This window comes from Balaenoptera ricei, chromosome 10 (genome assembly GCF_028023285.1).
Source record: "Balaenoptera ricei isolate mBalRic1 chromosome 10, mBalRic1.hap2, whole genome shotgun sequence".
Lineage (NCBI taxonomy): Eukaryota > Metazoa > Chordata > Mammalia > Artiodactyla > Balaenopteridae > Balaenoptera > Balaenoptera ricei.
The window spans coordinates 22,663,933-22,670,014 of record NC_082648.1 but is presented as its reverse complement, the minus strand read 5'-3'; the positions used below and the strand labels follow the sequence as shown (position 1 = coordinate 22,670,014).

The window sequence follows — 6,082 nt, the reverse complement described above, 5'->3', positions numbered from 1 at the left end:
ATCCACTCATGTGGTCACCCTTTCTTTCATCAGGTATGCATGCCTTACTCCTCTATAGCAAGACTACAGACACTGTTAATGAACCTTTTGTGATAGGTACAAATAGATCATTGGATGGGTGTGACTGCCCTAGCCATTTATCTAGTCAGCTCTAGATGGAAGCCTTAAGTAAGATCAGTGAAGATAAGCCCTAGACTCACTATTCCCATGGATCTGATGAACGACGCTCACGACTAGGGCCTCCCCATTGCCCTTACCGGTTTCTAGTGAACAAGTTGTTTAGAGCAGAAATAGTGACTTATGGACAACAGTACCTCCTCACCTCTTCTCTAAATAAATGTTATCAATGATACTTTCCAGGCTTCACATAGAGAGTTGGATGAGATAAAATCTTAGATCCAGAGCAGAGTTCATAACTATTCTTTCTCTTTTAAGTGAAGTATAATTTTTATATGATAAAATGAACAGATCTTAAGTGTTCAATCCAGTGAGTTTTTGATAATGCTATACACCCAGTTAACTACCACCCAAAACAAGAATTTAACATTTTTATCACCTCCCTCCACAATACTCTCATACCCCTTTCCAGTCAATTCTCCTGCCAATATGGCAGAATTTTTATTGTGAAAGCCCCCAAATGTTCTTAGGGATGTCTTCTATTTTATTTAGCATTTGAATTCTGACAACTTTCATCTGTTGGAAGTAAACTAGTGAGAGCCAACGTTTGCTGCATCATCTCAATACCCATAACTATTCTATGAGGTAGGAACTATTACTCCTTTCATTTTACAGATGAGAAAACTGAAGCTTAATGAGATAAAGTGAGTTTCCCAAAGGCCAAAAAGCTCTTAAATGGCAGAGCTGGAATTTGAACTCAGATGGGCCTGATTCTAGAACTTAACTTTTATTTTCTTTTTAAAAAAGACACGTTTATTCAGCATCATGATCAGACTATTACATTTAGCAATCAACAGCATGGGTACAAGAACAAAACTAACCCAAAAAACTATATTAAAACCCTTCGTTGGAATGCTTTACACTTTCCACAGAACAGAAACTGAAATAACGTGTTATACAATTAGTCACAAATACAGTCCTCGAGTTTTTTTGCCCATACACATGAGTATTGTCTAAAACATATCTTCTCTGTAGCAGCTAGGCCCTGCCACCGCTGTCCTTGGCTGAGTTCACAAATCTGTTATAACCTGTAGCCTCCCTGTCACTTCTCTGGCTCTCTTCTCCTGCTAAGCTTTGTTTCCTGGAAGTAATTAAAACCTTCTGCCACTGCCATAGCTATTGCTGCTGCTGCTGGAACAGCCATAGCCACCTTGGTTTCGTGGTTTGGCAAAGTATTGGCCTCCGCCACCATAGGGACCAGATCTTCTGCCTCCAAAGCCTCCTCCATTCATGGGTCCAAAATTTGAAGATTGATCGTTATAATTGCCAAAATCATTGTAGCTTCTGCCACCTCCAAAATTGCTTCCATAATTACTGAATCCATTATAGCCATCCCTACTGCCACCATATCCACAACCACCATGGCTGCCACCAAAGCCACCTCAGCCACTGAAGTTTCCTCCATGGCCAAATGTGTCATTCCCTCCAAAACCACCTCCACAACCACCACCAAAGTTTCCAGAACCACTTCGACCTCTTTGGCTGGATGAAGCACTAGCCATCTCTTGCTTAGATAGGGCTTTCCTTACTTCACAGTTGAGGCCATTCACAGGGTGGTATTTCTGAATGACAGTCTTTTCTGCAGAGTCACGGTCATCAAAGGTTATGAAAGCAAAGCCTCTCTTTTCGCCACTGCCTCGGTCAGTCATGATTTCAATCATTTCAATTTTCCCCTGCTGTTCAAAACAATCTCTTAGGTGATGTTCTTCAGTGTCTTCTTTAATGCCACAAACAAAAATCTTTTTCACAGTTAAGTGGGCACGAGGTCTCTGAGAATCTTCTCTTGAGACGGCCCTCTTTGGCTCCATAACTCTTCCATCCGCCTTGTGTGGCCTTGCCTTCACGGCTGCATCCACTTCCTCCACAGTCGCGTACATGACGAACCTGAAGCCTCTGAAGCACTTGGTGTCTGGATCCCTCACTACCACACAGTCTGTGAGCGTTCCTCATTGCTCACAATGGCTCCTCAGACTCTCTTTCAAAGCTCAAACCTCCGATGAAGAGCTTCCACAGCTGTTCAGGCTCTTTGGGAGACTTTGACTTAGACATGACCTCGGTCGTGGCGGGGTGGGGGGATACTTTAACAATGCTTACTTGGCGGTGTCCACGGGCAGAAAGGCTAGAACTTGACTTTTATTTTATTTTTTTAAATTAAATTAAATTAAATTATTTATTTATTTATTTTTTGTCTGCCTTGGGTCTTCGTTGCTGCGTGGGCTTTCTCTAGTTGCAGTGAGCGGGGGCTACTCTTCGTTGCGGTGTGCAGGCTTCTCATTGTGGTGGCTTCTCTTGTTGCGGAGCACAGGTTCTAGGCGGGCAGGCTTCAGTAGTTGCAGCATGCGGGCTCAGTAATTGTGCCACGTGGGCTCTAGGGCTGGCAGGCTTCAGTAGTTGTGGTGCATGGGCTCAGTAGTTGTGGCTCGCGGGCTCTAGAGTGCAGGCTCAGTAGTTGCGGTGCACAGACGTAGTTGCTCTGTGGCATGTAGGATCTTCCCAGACCAGGGATCAAACCCATGTCCCCTGCACTGGCAGGCGGATTCTTAACCACTGCGTCACCAGGGAAGTCCCTAGAATTTGACTTTTAAACCACTATGCTAAAGAGCAGGTGCACCCTGAGGTTTGGCTAATGGTTGCAATTTTCCCATGTCTGGATTTTGTGCATCTGCTACTATGACAAAAGGAGAAAGAATAAGTTGGTTGACTTAATACCATCATACAGTGTAACTTCCATTTCCTTTATAATATCCTCACAAGCCTTGTTACCCTTTCATTAATTTGTGCCTGCAAGATTTTTACCAGTTGACTGTTAAGAACCGTGATGGAGATCATGATAATGATGAGAATTACGAAAGTGAACATCTCGGAGCACTTACTACGTCTCAGGCACTGTGTGAAGCGCTGCACCTGAGTTTCCTTATTTAGTTCTCATAAGCACTTTCAGGTAGAATCTGTCATTAACATTTTTACAGACTAAAATTTTGAGCCTTTGAGAGCCTGAGTGACTTGCCCAGTGCTGCCCAGTTAAAAAGTTGGTAGAGCTGATTTTCAACCACTGCCATATACAGCCTCTTAATCCTCTATTTACGTCCTCAGTCCTGTTAATAAAGAATGGTCTTCATTCCTGCCCCAACAAGATTTCACCAGTATAAATATGCGAACGTGAACTCTGCCAGCTGGCACTCTTTTAGATAAGATCTTATTCGTCCTAAACACTTAAGTCCACCTGGTCTTCAAAAACTCGGAAAATAGCCAGGCTGGGCCTTGGCCAAGTTGTGAAGCAGAGGAAGTTTGTCTTGGGCATTTTATACTCCTCTACACTCTGCCATACCCTCTAAGTATCCTGTCAACCAAAGACTCCTCTAATTTTCCATTCCTGGAGCCCAAATCTTGCCAGAAGGACTGAGTTCTCCAGCCTCTGCCCGTTTACTTGCTGAGACTCCCTGACGCTCCTCCCGCTCCCACCTGCCCCAGCTTGTTGATTTCCCATCTGTATCTGAGTCAGTTTCCCGCCAGCTTTGCCATCCAAGCCTATGCTAATGTCTTCATGGAGGGAGGCTGGCGGGAGGCCGTCCAGACACCCGAGGCTTTCTAGAGGTAGGACCCCTATCTATTTTGGCATCCAGAGTGCTGTGTCGTCCAGGACTGATAGGAAAGGAAGAGAGGGCAGCCTTAATGATAACAACAGCTAATCATATAGTATTTAATCTGTGCCCTGTACTGTTCTAAGTACTTTATACGTATTAATTTCTTTACTCCTTACAACAGTCCTATGAGGTATGTTAGTCAAGGCTCCAGCAAGAAATAGGAGGCACTCAGAGATGGAATTCTGAAGAGAATTCAAAGAAGGGACTATTTGCAGATGTGTAGGCAGATTTAAGGGAATCAATCAGGAATATTGAGGCTCACAGGAAACTAGCCGTAGTAGGAAGCCGTTCTTACTCCTAGGCCAAAATGGCAGTCGAGAAAATGGTGTAGTGAGGCCTGATGAGGAGCCATTCTAGAAAGAGCTGCTCTAAGGAGCCGATGGCAGCCATGGAGGGATGGGGCCAGAGCCCCAGTGGTCTGGGGTCGGGGGGAGCAGGGGAAGTGAACGTCTTGGGGGTTGGTGAGGCATTGGAGAAACTAGTGCTCTTCCTCCTTCTGATTTCCTATTGGCTGAAACAACTAGAAGCCTGAGGTCAGGGGCGTCTGGGTGATACAGGCTTGACGTACCGGTCACCATGGAGCTCAGTACAGGGCACAAGGACAGAGAAAAACAAGTCCATGAAGAAACTGAAGCACAGAGAGGTTGAACAATGTGCCCAAAGTCACAGAATTAGGAAGTGGCAGCACTAGGTTCTGAACTGAGGCTGCCATGTCTGCCGTAGCATTGAGGCGTTCTCCCACACTTGACATAGCATCTTGCGGGTTCCAAAAATGCTCTCGGGCCCCATTCATCTGTTTAAAATGTCCTTGTACACAGTAGACCCCGAGCAGAAATTACTTCATGACAGGTTTGGGTGACACTGGTAGGCCTTGGCCAATTCAGCGGGTTAATGTTAGCTAACATGGTCAAGTTTATGAAACAGAAAGATCATGAAATATTTAGTAAGTTTGCCGGAAAACTGCTGAGAAGTTGGGGAGAATCATTTTGCCTCGGCTGAGGAGAAACTGAGACTTGTGGTTTCTGGGTGAGAGAAGTCAGTATGTACTCAATGTGAACAACTTCTGCAAAAAAAAAAAGCTACCCACCTGGGTTGAACCTGCTGGCGGCAGAACAACTGGTAGAAAATATACGCATCGCGTGGAGACATTTCCTGTGAAAGGAGGTACAGAAAAGCACTCTTTTGTGAAAAAGAGAATTCAAGAGAAATGAAGTGATTAGAATAAGTCCTTTTTACATTAAAGCAGTGAAGCTCTAATGATAGCCTTTTAGTGTTTATTTGATTTCTAATTAAGTTTTTGTTTTCTCCTTGGTAAAATTCGGCAGCAAGCTGAAGTGCACTTTTAATGGAGCCAGACAATAGTTTCTATGAAGAAAAAGGGTGAAGCTGGGAAAGAGGGAAGAGGCCCAGGATGATGCATTTAGAGGCACAAAAGTGTAAGAAAAATACTGGCTTTTCTTATGTAATTTAGCAACAAAATTGTGTAGCGTGTAATGGGGTACTATGGCTTGGCATTATCGCTATAATTTGAGAAAGAAAAGCAGTCTTTACAGACCCAACAGTTCTATGATAGAACTCTGTGAAAAGTAAATCAAATGTACTCAGCTTATAACCAAACCAAATGTTATAGACCCAGAGAATACTTTTTCCTACTAGACATTTTTCTCTCCTACTAGTTGTTCAAAAATTGTTCTTGTAAAATTCTATTAAGCTATTTGAAATGTGGAAGTTGGGCCTTAGGTAAGCAATCTTTATTTATTATAAAGATGGAATATAATTGCCTTAATTGTTATTCTTTCTAGAATTTAGCTATTTCTAAAAGCTGATTCTTAATAATATTTATTATACAGCTGGTTTGTTTCAAGCCATAAATACTGGACACATATATAAATAGTCAAATAGACATGAAAAAGGCACTCCCCATCTTTCTTTCCTCTGGACTCTAGGTTTCTTAGGATGCTGTGGCAGGGGGCATGGGGCCATAGGGGTCATAAAAACTTGTCAGAGGGGACTCCATTTGAACAATGATTTCAGGAAAGGAGAGTCAAAAAGATAGTCTAATGTGTATGCATCCAACCCTTCAAAGGGCTGGGAACTTATACCCTCGCATCTGAAAGTAAAAACTAAAGCATCATCCAAATTATAAAATAGAAGATAGGGTTGAGTAATGTCCTTAAGAGTCCTAGAAATGGTTCACATTTAAAATACTGCTTAAACCCAAGGACATTTGTTTATAATTGTTACATAGAGCAAGTAGCCAT

General features: G+C 43.0%; 1 pseudogene; it reads right to left on the bottom strand.

Annotated features, from left to right (window-relative positions):
• Nucleotides 1-1,029: 1,029 nt before the first annotated feature.
• Nucleotides 1,030-2,226, bottom strand: LOC132372462 (heterogeneous nuclear ribonucleoprotein A1-like; annotated as a pseudogene).
• Between the last annotated feature and the right edge of the window lie 3,856 nt (nt 2,227-6,082).